Source organism: Lissotriton helveticus, chromosome 2_1 (assembly GCF_964261635.1).
Source record: "Lissotriton helveticus chromosome 2_1, aLisHel1.1, whole genome shotgun sequence".
NCBI classification, from domain to species: domain Eukaryota; kingdom Metazoa; phylum Chordata; class Amphibia; order Caudata; family Salamandridae; genus Lissotriton; species Lissotriton helveticus.
The window spans coordinates 22,131,262-22,154,045 of NC_136059.1; positions in this window are offsets into that span (position 1 = coordinate 22,131,262).

The following is a 22,784-nucleotide window of genomic DNA, read 5'->3' on the forward strand; positions in this document are numbered from 1 at the left end:
ATCTCGTCACTCGAACATGATGAGAACACTCGTACGTCTTACACTCGCCATTTTCGGTCCGCTGATACCAAAATCGTCATGCTACGATGACCTTTATAAAACGGGTTCAGAATTCACGGAACCTCACCGTGACTTGTACCCTCAGGGATAGAGCAGGACCAGCCATCACTTGTACCCTCAGGGATAGAGCAGGACCAGCCGTGACTTGTACCCTCAGGGATAGAGCAGGACCAGCCATCACTTGTACCCTCAGGGATAGAGCAGGACCAGCCATCACTTGTACCCTGAGGGATAGAGCAGGACCAGCCATCACTTGTACCCTCAGGGATGGAGCAGGACCAGCCATCACTTGTACCCTCAGGGATAGAGCAGGACCAGCCATCACTTGTACCCTCAGGGATAGAGCAGGCCCTGCCATCACGTGTACCCTTAGAGATAGAGCAAGACCAGCCATCACTTGTACCCTCAGGGAGAGAGCAGGACCAGCCATCACTTGTACCCTGATTGATATGGCAGGAGCAGCCATCACTTGTACCCTGAGGATTAGAGCAGGACCAGCCATCACTTGTACACTGAGGGTTGGAGCAGGACCAGCCATCACTTGTACTCTGAGGGATAGAGCAGGACCAGCCATCACTTGTACCCTGAGGGTTGGAGCAGGACCAGCCGTCACTTGTACCCTGAGGTTTGGAGCAGGACCAACCGTCACTTGTACCCTGAGGGTTGGAGCAGGACCAGCCATCACTTGTACCCTGAGGGATAGAGCAGGACCAGCCATCACTTGTACCCTGAGGGTTGGAGCAGGACCAGCCATCAGTTGTACCCTCAGGGATAGAGCAGGAACAGCCATCACTTGTACCCTGAGGGATAGAGCAGGACCAGCCATCACTTGTACCCTCAGGGATAGAGCTGGACCAGCCATCACTTTTACCCTGAGGGATAGAGCAGGACCAGCCATCACTTGTAACCTGAGGGACGGAGCAGGACCAGCCGTGACTTGTACCCTGAGGGACGGAGCAGGACCAGCCATCACTTGAACCCTGAGGGATAGAGCAGGACCAGCCATCACTTCTACCCTGAGCGATAGAGCAGGACCAGCCATCACATGTACCCTGAGCGATAGAGCAGGACCAGCCATCAATTGTACCCTAAAGGATAGAGCAAGACCAGCCATCACTTGTACCCTCAAGGATAGAGCAGGACCAGCCATCACTTGTACCCTCAGGGATAGAGCAGGACCAGCCATCACTTGTACCCTGAGGGATACAGCAGGACAAGCCGTGACTTGTACCCTGAGGGATAGAGCAGGACCAGCCATCACTTGTGCCCTGAGGGTTGAAACAGGACCTGCCATCACTTGTACCCTCAGGGATGGAGCAGGACCAGCCATCACTTGTACCCTGAGGGATAGAGCAGGACCAGCCGTGACTTGTACCTTCAGGGATAGAGCAGGACCAGCTATCACTTGTACCCTCAGGGATGGAGCAGGACCAGCCATCACTTGTACCCTCAGGGATAGAGCAGGACCAGCCATCACTTGAACCCTGAGGTACAAATCAGAACCAGCCATCACTTGTACCCTCAGGGATTGAGCAGGACCAGCCACCACTTGTACCCTCAAGGATAGAGCAGGACCAGCCATCATTTGTACCCTCAGGAATAGAGCAGGACCAGCCATCACTTGTACCCTTAGAGATAGAGCAAGACCAGCCATCACTTGTACCCTGAGGGACAAAGCAGGACCAGCCATCACTTGTACCCTCAAGGATAGAGCAGGACCAGCCATCACTTGTACCCTTAGAGATAGAGCAAGACCAGCCATCACTTGTACCCTGAGGGACAAAGCAGGACCAGCCATCACTTGTACCCTCAGGGATAGAGCAGGACCAGCCATCACTTGTACCCTGAGGGATAGAGCAGGACCAGCCATCACTTGTACCCTCAGGGATGGAGCAGGACCAGCCATCACTTGTACCCTTAGGGATAGAGCAGGACCATATATCACTTGTACCCTCAGGGATAGAGCAGGCCCTGCCATCACTTGTACCCTGAGGGTTGGAGCAGGACCAGCCGTCACTTGTACCCTGAGGGTTGGAGCAGGACCAGCCATCAGTTGTACCCTCAGGGATAGAGCAGGACCAGCCATCACTTGTACCCTGAGGGATAGAGCAGGACCAGCCATCACTTGTACCCTGAGGGTTGGAGCAGGACCAGCCATCAGTTGTACCCTCAGGGATAGAGCAGGACCAGCCATCACTTGTACCCTGAGGGATAGAGCAGGACCAGCCATCACTTGTACCCTCAGGGATAGAGCTGGACCAGCCATCACTTGTACCCTGAGGGATAGAGCAGGACCAGCCATCACTTGTAACCTGAGGGACGGAGCAGGACCAGCCGTGACTTGTACCCTGAGGGACGGAGCAGGACCAGCCATCACTTGAACCCTGAGGGATAGAGCAGGACCAGCCATCACTTTTACCCTGAGCAATAGAGCAGGACCAGCCATCACATGTACCCTGAGCGATAGAGCAGGACCAGCCATCACTTGTACCCTAAAGGATAGAGCAAGACCAGCCATCACTTGTACCCTCAAGGATAGAGCAGGACCAGCCATCACTTGTACCCTCAGGGATAGAGCAGGACCAGCCATCACTTGTACCCTGAGGGATACAGCAGGACAAGCCGTGACTTGTACCCTGAGGGATAGAGCAGGACCAGCCATCACTTGTGCCCTGAGGGTTGAAACAGGACCTGCCATCACTTGTACCCTCAGGGATGGAGCAGGACCAGCCATCACTTGTACCCTGAGGGATAGAGCAGGACCAGCCGTGACTTGTACCTTCAGGGATAGAGCAGGACCAGCCATCACTTGAACCCTGAGGTACAAATCAGGACCAGCCATCACTTGTACCCTGAGGGATTGAGCAGGACCAGCCATCACTTGTACCCTCAAGGATAGAGCAGGACCAGCCATCATTTGTACCCTCAGGAATAGAGCAGGACCAGCCATCACTTGTACCCTCAAGGATAGAGCAGGACCAGCCTTCATTTGTACCCTCAGGAATAGAGCAGGACCAGCCATCACTTGTACCCTTAGAGATAGAGCAAGACCAGCCATCAGGTGTACCCTCAGGGATAGAGCAGGACCAGCCATCACTTGTACACTGAGGGTTGGAGCAGGACCAGCCATCACTTGTACCCTGAGGGATAGAGCAGGACCAGCCATCACTTGTACCCTGAGGGTTGGAGCAGGACCAGCCGTCACTTGTACCCTGAGGGTTGGAGCAGGACCAGCCGTCACTTGTACCCTGAGGGATAGAGCAGGACCAGCCATCACTTGTACCCTGAGGGTTGGAGCAGGACCAGCCATCAGTTGTACCCTCAGGGATAGAGCAGGACCAGCCATCACTTGTACCCTGAGCGATAGAGCAGGACCAGCCATCACATGTACCCTGAGCTATAGAGCAGGACCAGCATTCACTTGTACCCTAAAGGATAGAGCAAGACCAGCCATCACTTGTACCCTCAAGGATAGAGCAGGACCAGCCATCACTTGTACCCTCAGGGATAGAGCAGGACCAGCCATCACTTGTACCCTGAGGGATGGAGCGGGGCCAGCCATCACTTGTACCCTGAGGGAAACAGCAGGACAAGCCGTGACTTGTACCCTGAGGGATAGAGCAGGACCAGCCATCACTTGTGCCCTGAGGGTTGAAACAGGACCTGCCATCACTTGTACCCTCAGGGATGGAGCAGGACCAGCCATCACTTGTACCCTGAGGGATAGAGCAGGACCAGCCGTGACTTGTACCTTCAGGGATAGAGCAGGACCAGCTATCACTTGTACCCTCAGGGATGGAGCAGGACCAGCCATCACTTGTACCCTCAGGGATAGAGCAGGACCAGCCATCACTTGAACCCTGAGGTACAAATCAGGACCAGCCATCACTTGTACCCTGAGGGATTGAGCAGGACCAGCCATCACTTGTACCCTCAAGGATAGAGCAGGACCAGCCATCATTTGTACCCTCAGGAATAGAGCAGGACCAGCCATCACTTGTACTCTTAGAGATAAAGCAAGACCAGCCATCACTTGTACCCTGAGGGACAAAGCAGGACCAGCCATCATTTGTACCCTCAAGGATAGAGCAGGACCAGCCATCACTTGTACCCTGAGGGATGGAGCAAGAGTAGCCATCACTTGTACCCTGAGGATAGAGCAGGATCAGCCGTGACTTGTACCCTGAGGGACAGAGCAGGACCAGCCATCACTTGTACCCTGAGGGATAGAGCAGGACCAGCCATCACTTGTACCCTCAGGGATGGAGCAGGACCAGCCATCACTTGTACCCTGAGGGACAGAGCAGGACCAGCCATCACTTGTACCCTGAGGGATAGAGCAGGACCAGCCATCACTTGTACCCTCAGGAATAGAGCAGGACCAGCCGTGACTTGTACCCTGAGGGATAGAGCAGGACCAGCCATCACTTGTACCCTGAGGGACAGAGCAGGACCAGCCATCACTTGTACCCTGAGGGATGGAGCAGGACCAGCCATCACTTGTACCCTGAGGGATAGAGCAGGACCAGCTGTGACTTGTACCCTGAGGGATAGAGCAGGACCAGCCATCACTTGTACCCTGAGGGACAGAGCAGGACCAGCCATCACTTGTACCCTAAGGGATAGAGCAGGACCAGCCGTGACTTGTACCCTGAGGGATGGAGCAGGACCAGCCGTGACTTGTACCCTCAGGGATAGAGCAGGACCAGCCATCACTTGTACCCTGAGGGTCAGAGCAGGACCAGCCATCACTTGTACCCTGAGGGACAGGATGCCACAGTGACACCTCGCCCTATTCCCTCAGGGTCAGGACCCTCGTCTGCATCGATCCCCTTAAGAGATCTCAGACCCTGTTCACACTGTTCTCAACCAGCGCTGTGAAGCGGCATTTGACATCTCAGCGCCACATAAGCCCCATGAATAAAGGACCCTTTAGTCCTGTTCAGTCGTCTGCTGCCTGTCAGATGGTTTTCCACTAAGGAATACCCCACACGTGCACGCATCGTAATAACTTCTTTTTATATTGCGATTAATAGCAGTTTTCAGTTCGTGAACGTTGTAAATACCGGCTGTGTTATGAGTCAGAAGCACAGACGTCTAATGCGGCTTCACAGGGATTAGGACTCTGGCTCCGCCGGACACATCCGATGTCAGGGGCGAGCGTTTAACCCCTTGAGTCGTCTTGCTAACTCGCAGCGCTACGACAGAGTCAGCACTTTAAAGGCCTCTCTCCTGCTGCTTTTCCATGGCTTCTCAGGCACAGCTCGGACCCGCACAGACCATGATGACGGTTCATCCAGTGTTTGCGCCACGTGTGCTCTTGGGCACCTCACACCTCGAAGCGGGCACGGGGAGCGCATCCGGCAGATCATGGCTGTTTGTGGAGCTTCAGGGACTGGAAAAATCTAGTTTTGCACAAAGAAGCTCCGGAGCTCCAGGCTTTGTTTACACTCCGCCTGCCTCAATGAAGCAGAACAAAGCCTTCCAGGCGCTATCCGCCCCTCCCGGGGCTCGCAGCGCTTTGTGCGAACCTAAGAAAAGAAAGGCTAAATATACCTCTCAAGAAGAAAGAGGGAAATGTAAGGGAGAAAAATTCAGAAGCAACTGGGCGGACTCCCCCAGGGCTATCCGTGCGTCCTCCGGGGGAGATCACAGAGGACAGAACAGGTGCACAGAACATGTGGGGGGAAAACAACAAGCATAGCATGCAACACGAGCAGGAAATACAAAAAATATATCATATTTGCACAAACGAAAACAAGTTTACTCAAAATATATTAGGAACGTGATGTCACCACCACGACGAGTAAAATACTCATGGACGATCACGTGTTCCCACGGGGGGTCGGTGCTTTCTGACCCCTGCAAACCCCTGATTGTGAAAGACCTGCGATCCGCAGTTGGTTTGTAATGCACCCGGTGTGAACGGTGCGTCCAGTGCACGCCCCTTCCTCACGCTTCGGGAGGGCAGACCCGCCGGGATTGAACAGTGAAAACGTGTTTAAAATGTACTGTGCCGTGCGGAGTGTGTTGTGGTATCCCCAAACTGCAGCTCGGAATAGGCGATAGTGATTGTCCCTGCTAAAGAGCACATCATAGGATAAGGGGTCATAACAGGTGTGAGAACCGGGAATACATCAGGTGCGAATATCTGGGTATATGTCAAGTGTGATAACTGGGGTATACATTAGGTGTGATGACCTGGGTAAACATCAGGTGTGATAATCTGAGTATATATACCAGGTGTGATAACTGGGTATATATCAGGTGTGATAACTGGGTATACATCAGGTGTGATAATCTGAGTATATATACCAGGTGTGATAACTGGGTATATATCAGGTGTGATAACTGGGGTATACATCAGGTGTAATGACCTGGGTATACATCAGGTGTGATAACTGGGTATATATATCAGGTGTGATAACTAGGGTATACATCAGGTGTGATAATCTGGGTATATATCAGGTGTGATAACTGGGTATATATCAGGTGTGATAACTGGGTATATACATCAGGTGTGATAACTGGGGTATACATCAGGTGTAATGACCTGGGTATACATCAGGTGTGATAATCTGGGTATATATCAGGTGTGATAACTGGGTATATATCAGGTGTGATAACTGGGTATATATCAGGTGTGATAACTGGGGTATACATCAGGTGTAATGACCTGGGTATACATCAGGTGTGATAACCTGGGAATATATATCAGGTGTGATAACTAGGGTATACATCAGGTGTGATAACCTGGGAATATATATCAGGTGTGATAACCTGGGTATATATATCAGGTGTGATAACCGGGGTATATATATCAGGTGTGATAACCGGGGTGTATAAATCAGGTGTGATAATCGGGGTATATATCAGGTGTGATAACTGGGTATATATCAGGTGTGATAACCGGGGTATACATCAGGTGTAATGACCTGGGTATACATCAGGTGTGATAACCTGGGAATATATATCAGGTGTGATAACTAGGGTATACATCAGGTGTGATAACCTGGGAATATATATCAGGTGTGATAACCTGGGTATATATATCAGGTGTGATAACCGGGGTATATATATCAGGTGTGATAACCGGGGTGTATAAATCAGGTGTGATAATCGGGGTATATATCAGGTGTGATAACTGGGTATATATCAGGTGTGATAACTGGGGTATACATCAGGTGTAATGACCTGGGTATACATCAGGTGTGATAATCTGGGTATATATCAGGTGTGATAACTAGGGTATATATCAGGTGTGATAATCTGAGTATATATACCAGGTGTGATAACTGGGTATATATCAGGTGTGATAACTGGGTATACATCAGGTGTGATAATCTGAGTATATATACCAGGTGTGATAACTGGGTATATATCAGGTGTGATAACTGGGTATACATCAGGTGTGATAATCTGGGTATATATCAGGTGTGATAACTGGGTATATATCAGGTGTGATAACTGGGTATATATCAGGTGTGATAACTGGGGTATACATCAGGTGTAATGACCTGGGTATACATCAGGTGTGATAACCTGGGAATATATATCAGGTGTGATAACTAGGGTATACATCAGGTGTGATAACCTGGGAATATATATCAGGTGTGATAACCTGGGTATATATATCAGGTGTGATAACCGGGGTATATATATCAGGTGTGATAACCGGGGTGTATAAATCAGGTGTGATAATCGGGGTATATATCAGGTGTGATAACTGGGTATATATCAGGTGTGATAACTGGGTATATATCAGGTGTGATAACTGGGGTATACATCAGGTGTAATGACCTGGGTATACATCAGGTGTGATAACCTGGGAATATATATCAGGTGTGATAACTAGGGTATACATCAGGTGTGATAACCTGGGAATATATATCAGGTGTGATAACCTGGGTATATATATCAGGTGTGATAACCGGGGTATATATATCAGGTGTGATAACCGGGGTGTATAAATCAGGTGTGATAATCGGGGTATATATCAGGTGTGATAACTGGGTATATATCAGGTGTGATAACTGGGGTATACATCAGGTGTAATGACCTGGGTATACATCAGGTGTGATAATCTGGGTATATATCAGGTGTGATAACTAGGGTATATATCAGGTGTGATAATCTGGGTATACATCAGGTGTGATAATCTGGGTATACATCAGGTGTGATAATCTGGGTATACATCAGGTGTGATAATCTGGGTATATATCAGGTGTGATAATCTGGGTATACATCAGGTGTAATGACCTGGGTATACATCAGGTGTGATAATCTGGGTATATATCAGGTGTGATAACTAGGGTATACATCAGGTGTGATAATCTGGTTATATATCAGGTGTGATCACCTGAGTATATATCAGGTGTGATAACTGCGTTATATATCAAGTGTGATAACCTGGGTATATACATCAGGTGTGATAATCTGGGTATATATCAGGTGTGATAACTAGGGTATACATCAGGTGTGATAACCAGGGTATACATCAGGTGTGATAATCTGGTTATATATCAGGTGTGATCACCTGAGTATATATCAGGTGTGATAACTGCGTTATATATCAAGTGTGATAACCTGGGTATATACATCAGGTGTGATAATCTGGGTATATATCAGGTGTGATAACTAGGGTATACATCAGGTGTGATAACCAGGGTATACATCAGGCGTGATAATCTGGGTATATATCAGGTGTAATGACCTGGGTATATATATCAGGTGTGACAGCCTGGGTATACATCAGGTGTGATAACCTGGGAACATATATCAGGTGTGATAACCTGGGAATATATATCAGGTGTGATAACCTGGGAATATATATCAGGTGTGATAACCTGGGAATATATATCAGGTGTGATAACCTGGGAATATATATCAGGTGTGATAACCTGGGTATATATATCAGGTGTGATAACCGGGGTGTATAAATCAGGTGTGATAATCGGGGTATATATATCAGGTGTGATAACCTGGGTATATATATCAGGTGTGATAACCGGGGTGTATATATCAGGTGTGATAACCGGGGTATATATATCAGGTGTGATAACCTGGGTATATATATCAGGTGTGATAACCGGGGTGTATATATCAGGTGTGATAACCGGGGTGTATATATCAGGTGTGATAACCGGGGTGTATATATCAGGTGTGATAACCGGGGTATATATATGGCCGGCAACAGAGGAGAAAATGATGAAGGAGACAGAAAAAGAAAAATGGAGTTCTCAGAGGAGTTGGATATCCTGATGGAAGTGCTGTGACAACCACGAGGTACTCTTTTTTTTTTTTTTTTTTTAAATATTTTTTATTCAGTTCTTGACAATCCATTCATAGCATACATTAAAAAACAAGAAAGTCCATAAATCAAAGATAAAAGCTGCAGACCAATTAATACAATATCACAGCAATATTACAGCATCTTAAACGAAGAAGGGGAAAAAAAAGCAGCATACAAAGAAATTCATTACAAAAAGATTTACTCGAAATACATCCCCCAAATTTTATCGAATGTACGCAGTCCCCCAATCCTTTGTGCATATTTCATTTCATTTTTCCTCACTCTTTTCATTTTCTCATACCATTCATCTATAGACGGAATTACATCTGACTTCCAATACTTAAGAATCAGAGATCTGGCCACCGCGACTACAATGTACACCAGTTTCGCCTGTGGCTCGGCTAACTTAAGGTCTAAATCAACCCCAAGTATAATCAAACTTTCGTACTTATTAATCGTACAATGCATATGAAGTGTAAGCAAAGAAAAAATGCCCTTCCAAAAGGCCCCTATTCGGGGACAATAGGCTATTATGTGGGACCAGTTGGCCTGATCTGCTTGAGAGCATCTGAAACAGGGGGGTGACGAATTGCTAAACATTCTAGAAATGACCGCCGGTGTATAATATAAAAGCCATTTACTAAAAAATAGCATTCACCTCCAATTGGCACCTCTCAGTACTGTGAAATTAAACGTATTTAGTGTTCTCCACGTATTAGGTTTAAGATTAAAGCTTTCATGCTTCTGCCATTTTATAATTGCTTTTCTACATAGGTCCTCCTCTATGATCTACGCCAGACTTCTTCTCCATTTTCCTGGTTTCATTAATAATGAGGAACAAAAAAGATCCTTGGAAAGATCTGAGGCCGCGCATATCAATGCAATGTCTGTTTGAACAAAAACTTTATAAAGTAAATTATATGACCCCATAAGCAGAAAATGTCCTCCTATTCGGGAAAACATCTCGTTAAGCGTTAACCAGGCATCATTTTCTAAAAAATTCTCGAGAGAGACAAACCCCAATCTAACCCAATTCTGGATAATTTCTGGCCCCATGATTATACCAAGACCTAAAATTGCATCACTCAATGGAGTCTTTACGCTAATGAGAGAAAGAGAGTATCTCTTCAGCATGGGGTCTCGTTTTTAAAAAAAACACTTCAAAACCTTATACCTAACTAATTTGGGTGATTTAGGTATGGACAATGGAGAGGAGATTTTAGCTTCCTTACATATTATATCAAAGAAAAAAATTAAAAATAAGGGCTGACTAGATGTTAAATATTTAAATCTCGACAGATACTGCGCAAAATAGGCAAAATAATAGTCTCGAAGATTTGGAAGACCAAGACCACCTTGTTCCTTTTCCTCATACAAAGTCTTAATCGCAATGTGAGGAGTCTTTTTAGCCCAAACGAAGGCTGAAAACATGGATTCTATTTTTGAAAAGAAAGTGCCCGGTAACGAACAAGGAATAGTGGAAAACCAAAAATTAAATAGGGGAAGTATCGACATTTTAATTAAAGCCACACGGCCAAGAATGGACAAGGGTAGAGTGTTCCAACGTGTAAACAGATCACGCACCTTTTTAATTAAAGGTTCAAAATTCAGAAAATATAATTCACTTACTAACGGCGTAAAAAAAACACCCAGATATCTTTTAGGTGTATTGTTAATACAGGATTGAAAGTCCTGATGTAGTTCGGGAGTCATATTGCCGCAAATTAGGATCTCGGTTTTCTTCCTATTTATTCAATACCCCCCTAATGCTTCAAATTATGCAAATACGGAGAGAGCCTGTACTTGCGAATGCATCTCAGGTTTGAGGAGAAGCATTATGTCGTCTGCGTATAGTTTGATTTTATCCATAGAGGCCATAGGGGGTAAAATGTCTATAGAGTTCCTGATTGCAGCAGCCAAAGGTTCTATGAAAAAGGCAAAAAGAACCGGGGATAAAGGACATCCCTGCCTTGTCCCTCTTTGGACTGAAATTGAGCCCACCATTGATTTATTAATAAGTACATGGGCTTTTGCTCCAGGATAAAGATTTTTAACTAGAGTTATAATTTTTGAGGGGATTCCAAAAAATTCCAAAATAAAGAAAAGAGTGTCCCATACCACCAAATCAAAAGCCTTTTCTGCATCCAAAAGAAAGACTAAAGCCGGCACCTTGCGTGTTTCAAAAAAATCTAAAGCCTCCACCAAATAATGAGTGTTGGTGATCAGTTGCCTGCCAGCAATAAAACCATTTTGATCTAAATGTATCAGTTGGGGAGAAATATGATTAAAGCGTAATGAAAGTAACTTAGTAATGATTTTATAGTCTGCATTTAACAAAGTAATGGGTCTATAAGAATTGGGGTCGTTTGCATCCTTCCCTTTTTTTAGAAAACTAACCACAGTCCCATCAAAAAATGAAGATGGGATTGGGCCGCCTTCCAACATAGTATTAGACAATAAAAGTAGTAATTTAGAAATGGATGAAAAACATATTGCAAAAAATTCTGCAGGAAGCCCATCTGGACCACATGCCTTGCCATGTGGCAGGCTTTTTACTACAGACTTTAATTCCTCGGTCGAAAACGCCGATGCCATCACCGCTTGATCCAAATGAGAAAGAGAAGGTAAATTATGCTTAACTAAAAAAAATGTAATCTATTTTGATCCGTAATATGATGTGAAGTATAAATTTCCTGATAATGAGACAACATAATCTGTCCAATCTCAGCCGCCTCTGAGGTAACAGTATCGCTAGTTGGGGATTTAAGAGATCTAATTAGGTCCGCAGCCGCTTGTTCTTTAACCTGCCATGCTAGAAATTTCCCCGTAAAATTGCTATGTTCATACATTCTTTGGGCTTGTCTACAAAAGATTTCTTCACTTTTCTCATAATAGTGTAGACTCAACTCATGTTTTGCATCATTTAGTTGATTATGTACCGTAACCGATGGGTTATGATACATTTGCTCCACCATGTCCTGAATATTCTGCTGTAGTGAGTTCTTTTTATCCCTGAAGGCAACTGACTCCCGCACATCCCTCCCAATCGCGACCCCCTGTATGAACGCCTTAAGGGAGTCCCATACCACATGGGTAGGGGCGGTCCCCAAATTTTGCTCAATAAAATCATCAATTTCATTTTTCAGGAGGGTCATCCAGGTTACATCAGTCAAGTACGATTTATTAAACACCCAACGCTTTACAGCCTTGGTATTCTCCTCAAGCAAAAATTCTAAAATTAACATTGCATGGTCTGAGAAGCCATTATGTAAGAATCTTTGATGGCTATTCTTGAAATTCGAAGAAATCAGAAAAAAATCAATACGTGAAAATGACCTATGTCTTCCCGACCAGCAAGAATACTCTAATTTACGGAGATCTACAAGATCTAGAGTCTTTATATTATTAGATATTGCCTTAAACGCTCTAGGTTTTGATTGTTTTTTACCGCCCGTACTAGAGTTTAGACTAGGGTCCATTAGAATATTGAAATCTCCCCCAATCACAATATCCCCTCCAACCGTCAACAGAGATTGAAACATTTCCTCGTATATTTCAGGATTATCGGTAAGTGGGGCATAAAAGCTTACGAATGTGATGGGGGAAAGCCTGTTCTTAAATTTACAAGTTACCCAACACCAATGACCCCGACTCCCTGCTTTTGATTGCAAGATCTCTATCTCCTTATGCTTATTGATAAAGAGCGCAACTCCCCTCTGTGATTCTGAAAAGAATGAGAACCCCCTATACGAGGCCCATCCTCTAAACATTGAAAAGTTATCAGCTTTTGAGAGAGGGATGTGTGTCTCTTGAAGAAAAATTACTTCGGGGTTTTCCGTCAAGACCCACTTCTCTATTGCCCGCATTTTACTTTTATTATTAAGACCGTTCACGTTAAATGATACAACTTTTATACCTTTTTTAGCCATTTATACCATTTTATCCATTCTTGTGAAATTTAGTCAAAATGAAACTGTGAGGGGGCGTGGCCAGCAACATGGCCGGTTGAGGAGTACCTTGCCGAAGCTCCCGACGAGCTGCTCGAAGATCCGCCGTTTCCATCATCCCCAGTGAGGCGCTAAGCACACAGATGGGAGCTGCACCACCCCTGGGACTGCAGGAGGTGTATCCGCCACACTTTCGGTGCGAAATCACGCCGAGAACCGAGCCTGAAGAATCGAGCCCGAGGCTCTGACCTGGCACCTCGCACCGATACCAAGATGGCGGGCATAGAGTCCGCGAGTCGCCGGGCCGCGTAGACACCGCCTCGAGGTCTGGGGAGGTCGAGACCCGATGCCTGGCAGCCGCGGCGGACAGGTCGGTCCGCGGTGCTAACTACCCGGAGTGCGACGATCAGCCCGGGCAACACCAACAACCGGCCGCCTTTACCATAATGGCGGCCGGCGCGATTCCTAGCTGGTGAGGGAGAGCCGGGCTGGGCGCCTCGGTGATTGCAAGCACTCTCACCAGCTGACGGTAGCATCGAGGGGCGGAAACGGCCCGGGTGTGATTTCGGCAGGGAGGCGACCCCGGTGGGGCAGCCGGCACCGGTCCACTGAGCCCACCACAAGGACCCAGACCCTGCACCAACATGGCGGCGGGACACGAAGGAGGCCCGAAAGAGATGATCGGCGCGGAGGTGCCTTAGCCCGAGGTGAGGCTCCGGATCCCACGGCCCCCCCCCCCCTCCTCCACCTAGCGCCGGTTAACTCGCCCTGTTTGCCTGCGGGTTCGAGGGGGAGACCCGGGGAGCCATAGGCGAAGTCGGTGAAGGAAGCCCTAGGCGCCCGACGGCGCTGTGCTCACTGTGGGGGGCAGGTGGTGACACCGCGGCCGAACTGACACGCGAGACGAGGCCGGGTGCCCACGGAGGAAGCCACATCCAACACTGGCTGGAGGTCGGCCTCCGAGGGCGACAGGGGACTACAACCTACACTGTAAGCCGCGTTCCACCCCCCCCCCAACACCATTCGGCGCCAACGCTACTATTGACTTGTCAGGGGTCTGCAGCTAGCGGTCATCACCCGAGGAGAACGCAGAAATGGGGAAGAGAGACGTGGTCCCTAAACCTGCGAAACAAGGCCCAATGGACAACTTTGCGGCGCCTAGACCTACGGTGGAGCACCACTCCATGACGCCCGGAGGGCGGAACGACACGGCGCTGCTGATGGAGGCCATTCAAGCGTCTAGGACGGATATCCAAGAGTCCCGGGCGGCCCTGGAGGTGAAGATCGGGGAAGTGGGTTCCGAGGTCACACTGCTACGCCAAGATTTCCGGAAACTGTCCGAGAGGGTGACGGAGACCGAAACGAGGATAAACGACAACGATGCGGCGATATCCGCCCTGAAGCGGGACATGGCAGAACTACAGGCCTCGCACCGCCAGCTGCAGTGGAAGGTGGACGATGCAGAAAACAGATCGCGACGCAACAACCTGCGTTTCGTGGGATTTAGAGAGGGAATTGAGGGGACAAACATGTCATCATTCCTCCACGCCTGGTTAAAAACCACCTTCCCGACAGCACAGTTCTCTCCATGTTTCATCATTGAAAGAGCGCATAGGGCCCTTCTGGCGAAACCACCGGAGGGGGCGAGACCGAGACCAGTCATAGCCCGCTTCTTGAACTTTGCAGACAGAGATCTCATCTTGAGAGAAGCCAGACAAATGGGGGAAATACGGTTGGAAAAGACGACTATAATGATTTTCCCGGACTACAGCCAGGAAGTCTCGAAACAACGTCGGTCGTTCGACTCTGTGAAGGCAAAACTGAGGACTTTGGACATCCGATACATGCTCCTTTTCCCCGCTAAGCTCAAGGTGATCTACAAGGATAAAGCCATCTTCTTCTCACATCCGGAGGACGCCTGGCAATGGCTTGAGGAGCGCCCTGTACTGAACTGCAGGGAAGCCGTGGGGCGAGAAGCCATGGAAAGATCAGTACGGGAGAAGACACGCTGGGAAATGCCGAAACCTCAGAGACGGAAGTCACGGAGAGTGAGAAAGTTGACACCGGCGACCCCATACCGGTCCCGGGCCACTGAGGACATTCGGAGTGGTGGATCTACGGCAGCAGGCAATGACTCAGTGGCGGGCTCAAGGTTCAGTTGCCTGCGCAATGGTATCCGATCTGAAGGAGATGAAGAGGAAGAATCTGAAGGCCGCGCGTCGGGGGGAGAGGAGGAGGTGGAGGACTTGATCCATCCACTAGTCAAGGAAATCCATCACTTGGAACAGGACTCCTCGGGGCGATCCGGCGCGCCTGTAATGGACACGAAGGACTCCCATTCGTGAAAGAAAGTGCTCTGGGAGACATGGGATTGCAGCTCGACGGGTGGAACCACGCAAGTTACCACGCCCTTTTACGTTATTTGAACTTTCTCTTACTGTTTCGGAGTTTGTAAAGGGAGGGATGTGTGGGAGGGCGATAGGCCTTCACCTACGGATGGTTTGGTCCTATGATAGGATGCAACTGGAAGGGGGGGGAGGCGGGGAGGAGGGTGGGGGGGATGGAAAGTTTTTGAACTCTCTCAAGTTGGGGAAGGAGAGGGCCGAGGGAAGGAGGGGGGTTACTTGCACTAGATTCATGCAGCAGCGCACATTGAGCCCACGCATCACCTACACAGGCTGGTATGGGAATACATGCAATTACCACACAATCCAATGGCCAATAACGTAACCACGCCAATAGGGGCGGATAGGAAAATGAGCATCCTGACGTGGAATGTTAACGGTCTGGGCTCTAAAATCAAGAGGGGGCTGGTGAATGCCTATATCAAAAGGGTCGATCCGGACTCCACCTTCCTACAAGAAACACACCTCCGGGGTACCGCATGCGCCTTCCTCGCTAGGGGGAGACACAGGGTGTTGGCACATGCGGGATACACACCAGACTCCAGAGGGGTGGCAATTACCGCCAAAATAGCTTCCCCATTTTGTATTACCCGCACATGGCTGGATCCCCAAGGGACATATGCTGGAGTACAGGGCACCTGGAACAGACGCTCCTACACACTTGTCTCGGTATATGCACCGCCCAAATTGCAATCACGTACGCTCACGGCACTCAACCACATACTATTAGAGACCTCAGACACAATACAGGTGGTGGGTGGGGACTTCAATGACGTAATGGACACCCAACAGGATAGATCGGGAGAGGGGGCTAGGGGCGAGAGCCAGACAACACTCTGCAGCCAGATGTCAGCCATAGGACTTACGGATATTTGGAGGTGGCTTCACCCGACACTACAGGCATACTCCTACTACTCCGGGGCTCATAAGGTGTTCTCACGCCTCGATTATGTTTTTATGTCCCGCCAACAACTGAGGGTAGATGATGTTGCTGAATACAGGGCCAGGGGCATTTCGGGCCTCTATATGTAAGGGTAGGTCGGAACCAGGCTGGACGCGCGGGAACCTGGCGCTTGGCAGCCTGGGATTTACAGAATGCGACCCTACTCAAAGGTATACGGGCCGACATTAAGGTCTACTTGGCCGAGAATGCGGGCACTGTGGATTCGAAGGTCACTCTATGGGAAACCCTGAAGCCAGTCCTTCGGGATAAGATAAATTCTAGGCGGGGTGACGAGAGACATAGACTGCAGGCGGAGGTGACCGCCCTAGAGCAGACGATCTTAGACAGAGAAAGAGAATATCTAACCCAGAAAAGCGACGAGACCCTCAGGAAGCTGCTAGATGTCCAGAAACAGTATAGGGAATTGGTAAACGAAGAAGCGAAGACACAGGCCCTTGCCACCCTCCACAGGCTATATGACGTAGGGGACAAGTCGGGGAAACTTCTGGCGTGGCTCAGCAGGAAACAGAGGGCGGCGAGATGGATAGATGAAGTGAGAGACGGAAATGGAGTGATTGTACGCACGGACAGGGAGATAGCCGAAACTTTTGCCACACACTTTGAGGCATTCTACGCGGCGCGTGAACTTGCCACGCAGGAGGAGGCGCTCTGCTACCTGGATGCGGCAGTCCTGCCGTCCCTCCCCCCGGAATCTGTGGCGGCTCTAGAGACGGCTATAACGGTAGATGACATTACCGAGGCTATTGCCAGCCTGAGGCCGGGCAAAACCCCGGGACCCAACGGCTTCCCGGCAGAGTTCTTCAAGCGGACAGCGGACCTACTGGCCCGACACCTTGGGGGACTCTTTGCAAGAGTATTTGAGGAGGGGGAGCTGCCCCCTGACCTGTCGAGGGCAACGATGGTCCCTATTTATAAGGAGGGCAAACCACGCGATGATTGCGCCTCGTATCGACCCATCTCCCTACTGAACACTGAGGTGAAACTGTTGGCCACCATCCTGGCTACCCGACTGCGAACTGTCATCACGGATCTGGTACATCTAGATCAATCGGGGTTCCTTCCAGACAGGGCCACTAAATTCAACCTTAGAAGGACCCATAACTGGTTGCAAGAGGTACGGGGCCGTACTGAACCCCACTGGTTCCTCTCTTTAGACGCTGAGAAGGCGTTCGACGCAGGGCACTGGCTGATCCTGTTCGATATTCTACGCAGGTTCGGGTTTGGTCCCCAGTTCATGCGTTGGATACAGCTCCTCTACACTGCCCCGATGGCCAGAGTGAGGGTGAACGGGACTCTGTCCCGAGAGTTTAAGATTCAAAGAGGTACTCGGCAGGGATGCCCCCTGTCCCCCCTCCTGTTTACACTTACCATAGAGGTGTTGGCCGCCAGGGTCCGACAGAACACTGACATCCACGGTTTTACAACTAGTGCCACTGACTCGACGCCTGAAAAAATCTCACTCTACGCGGATGATGTCTTATTGTACATAACACACCCAGACATCACGATCCCAGAGCTTTTCCGAGAAATAGACATATACGGTAGGATGTCTGGCCACAAAATAAACTGGCACAAGTCGGTGCTGTACGACCCTGGGGGAAGCAATAGGTGGGGAGCTCTACCGGACGACCTTCTGACCACGACCGAGGGCTTCCAGTACCTCGGGGTATTCATTACTGTGGACGAGACTCTCTCCTTTAGGAGGAACATAGAAAGGATCATACTTAATGCGGTGGCAGATATGACCAGGTGGAGACAGCTCCCGCTGCCTCTCTTGGGGAGGGCGGCCATGTATAAAATGGTCACATTGCCAAAATTCCTTTACGCTCTGCAAAATGAATACTATCCGATCCAAGCACCGGTCTTCCGTAGGATCCATGCAGACTTGAGATCCTTTCTCTGGTTAGGTAAACAGGTGAGGGTGGCTCTGTCCACTCTCCAGAGACATCAGTATAGTGGCGGGATCTCACTCCCAAACCTGGAGGCCTACTACTGGGCGGAACATCTCACGCCAATAAATGATTGGTTCCATGCCCCAGCTGATCACCCAACGTACGCATTGGAAAGAGCAACAATGTCTGCTAGAAATCTATCGTGTTTCCTCTATGGGACGCCGGGGCGGACCTTCCTCCTCCCAGCAACGCTAGTGACACTACACGCCTGGAGGACGGCTACCCACCGTATGGGATGGGAAAAAAGGCCAACACGGCAGACGCCACTGTGGCACTGCCAGTGGCTAACGGAACTCCACAAACTAAAAGGCTTCCAGAGGTGGAATGATATTGGCATCTCCACAATAGGGGATGTAATTGCCAAGGGGGAATTCAAATCGTTTCAGACCCTTTAGTCCGATTTCGGCCTCCACGACACACAGCACTTTAAATATATCCAACTTCGACACGCCTGGCAGGCCCAAAAAATCACGCTCGTCGACATCCCCGAATATGCACCTCTAGAGGGGAGGCTCCTGCAGGAACAGATACAGGGAAAGGCAGTGTAACTGACATATAAGACGTTGACCAACCATATGCTGGGGGATTTGGCAAAGCTCAGGGCCACGTGGGAGGCGGAGGTGGGAGAAATGGAGGACCTGGACTGGGAGACAGTTCTGATGCATCCCCGTGAAGTTGCTGTCAAGTCCCGATTGCGATTGATCCAACTCAATATACTCCATAGAACCTATTACGACAGGCAGCGACTCTGCAGAATGGGAAAGACTGAGGACCCCAACTGTCTTAGATGCACTCAGGAGATTGGGGGTTTATACCACACGGTTTGGTCATGCAGTGTACTACAAACATACTGGTCCCAAGTGTTCACAGAATTAGAGGAGGTCCTAGAGGTCCAGATCACGCAAGAGCCCAAACTAGCACTACTGGGCATGACTAACGAGGTGGACCTGACACCTCCCCTTCTTATATTCCTGGTCTTGGCACTGGTAGTGGCGAAGCGCGATATCGCAAAACATTGGGGAGTGCCAGAGCCTCCCGACATAGAGGAATGGAGGAGGGGGCTTGATATCTATATGGCTGCCGAACAGGTGACATATAAGGCCAGGGGCTGCCCCAAAAAATTTCACAGAGTTTGGTCTAAATGGAGAAGGTACAGAGGACTAGATGGAGGGTTGTGACTGTGATCCATCGGTTGAGGGGGAGGTGGAGAGCTGGGCTTGAGGGGAATGAAGTAATGTAAATTTGCTACACTGATAGAGCGACGGGGTCGATCATACACTGCCTAGGCCATGTGGTGCAGATCTAGAAAGCGAAATCTCTGACGTTGGTGAGAGGGGGGAGGAATGGGAGGGTGTGGCTGCTGATGGGTTTCTTTCTACACTTAGTTTGATGGATGCAAGTGACATGGTGTTTATTGTTCAAAGGGGGGGGGAGTTTGTTAAGCAATAGGGGAAAATAAAAATAAGAAAAACTGCAGAGGTAAATATAGGCCCTTGAAAAACTCTGTAGAATACATTGGCCTATGCAAAGCGTTTGATTTACAACTGCCGTCCGACCTCCGGGGTGTGGGCTGAATGGCCGTGTACCCACTTGGGGGGGCATGAGAGGCGCCATACAAGAAGTCTTAGAAGGTGTCTGATTATTTGTTCCTTGATTACTGTGAATTCTGCAATAAAAAAAATAAAAATAATAATAAAAAATAAATGAAACTGTGAATATTCCCTCCATGCATCTCATGCTTCAAAACTACACTGTGTTCTAAATGCAGAGCCAGATCAGCTTTTATCCTAAACAAACATACTAAATCGAAACAAAATTCTGCCAAGAACTGTACTTTTTCTATAAAGCCCCCCCCACCCTCCTCCACCTGTGACACCCTCCTCGCTCTACCTCCCTCCTCCCACGCGTGTCACAGGAACCTCTCCCTTCCAATGGAGGTGTTGTGTTGTTACACCCCTTCAACCTTCCTGCCTTGTCCTACCCCCCCCCCCCCATCCCACCAAAATGTTAACAATAAATCAAGCGATGGAAAAGCTAACAACTAAATGAAAATCACGTACAAGAATTCAGTCTTGTGCCCCAGCCTAGCCATTTTGAATTCCTTGTAATAGCTCCTGTGCAGCCTCAACATCCGAAAGCATATAGAATTTGCCTGTAAAGAGCACCCAGCCTGGGTATACATCAGGTGTGATGATCTGGGAATATATCAGGTGTGAAAACCTGAGAATATATATCAGGTGTGATAACCGGGGTATATATATCATGTGTGATAACCGGGGTGTATATATCAGGTGTGATAACCGGGGTGTATATATCAGGTGTGATAACCGGGGTGTATATATCAGGTGTGATATCCGGGCTATATATATGGCCGGCAACAGAGGAGAAAATGATGAAGGAGACAGAAAAAGAAAAATGGAGTTCTGAGGGGAGTTGGATATCCTGATGGAAGTGCTGTGACAAGCACGAGGCACTCTTTGGAAGGGCGTCCATGACAGTCCCAGACTCTCAAAAGAAAACATCTGGCAGGAAATGCAACAAACAATTGATTCCACAGGAGTCACCCACCGCTGCATCGATGAGATCCGGAAGAGGAGGTATGACCTCAGTTCTCGTACAAAAGAAAAGATGGCAGCGTGACTCAGAATCACCGCCAACAGGAGGTGGCCCCCACATTTACCCCCACCCGCTGCACTGGAGACCTTGGTTGAGACAACATGGAGCTTGAGGCTGCTGTGGGCATCAGGAAGATTGACACCTCAGCACCTGGAAGCTCACAAGGTGTGAATTCTTTACTGTTGTCCCATCTCAGACCTCCCCAGCGACAGCAATCCTGCCCTGGTCGCCGCTCACGGCCAGAAGATTCACTGAGCACAGCACTTCCACGCGAGTGGAGGTGGAAGCGCTGCGCAGCTACCGCTTTCAAGATGTGATTTCAGGAGAGCGCACGAGGCGGCGGGACAAGATGGCCGCACCTTGCTGAGCTCTGGGCTGTCGAGCTGCACTTGATGATGAAGGGATTCTTCCAAGTCGGCGCTTTTCATCGAATTCAGTGGATTCTGCATCAGGAGGCACTCCTCTCCATCTGGGTATGCTTTCGTGGCATAGCATGCTGTTTTTCACCTAGTTCTATGAGGAAATGCTCCTCACTGGATAACGGCCGCCATTTTGTTTTTTTGTTTTTTTCAAACAACGTTTTTTTTTCATTTCTCACTCTCTTCGATGCTATAAATATTTATGGCAAGCCTTTTGCAGTTATTTCCTAATGAACTTTCATCTTTTGCCTGATTGGACCATTTTTATGGGAACTTTTATTCACTTCGGTGATTTTCTCTAACCATTTGTTACTGGATACTGTTAAGTACTTTATTGTCCGCCTGGAGGTGCTGTCGTTTTATCAAGTTATGCAGCATTTATGAGTAGTTTTTCCTGCTCCTCACCTAATTGCTATTGCCTCGCTTGCCAGTTCCTTATTTTCCCGTGCTTTGGTCGCTCTTTCTTCTTCTATTGTCTTTACAATTTGGTCCGCTTGGTGTCCTGCGCACAATGGAACCCTCACTGAACTCTAAGACTCACGGCGCTGCCTCTGCTACACGTAAAGATTCTGCTTCTACTGGTAAACGCCTTAAAAAAGACCCTCCATCTCCTTCTAAATCTCCACCTCTTGTTACGTTGGAGGATATCATGGAGGAATTTTACGTCTTATACGCCCTTTTATGACTGATACCACTACTACTCTTCAGAGACTTGATGATAAATGGTCCAGTCTAGATAAGAGGGTATCTGACGTAGAACAAAAAATTAGTGATGCTCAAGACGTTGTAGCCAAGGTTGCCAGTCTTACTAAGGAAGTTGACCTGCTCAAAAAAACCTCTGAGGATTTTGAAAATCACAATCGGCGTAATAATTTGCGCATTTATGGTATTCCGGAGAACTCGGAGGGGTCCGATATCAATCAATTTTTAAAGACTCAGGTCCTACCTATTACTGGCATTCCTAAGCACTTGGACGTCAATAATTGGACCAAAGACCTCTTCTTCATCCTCTAAACCCAGAGGCATCATTACTTATTTTCTTCTCTATTCAGACCTTATGTCTATTCTTCACTCTGCTAGCAGCACAAGCAGTTACTTTGGTCAGGCCATAAAGTTTTTCTCAATCAAG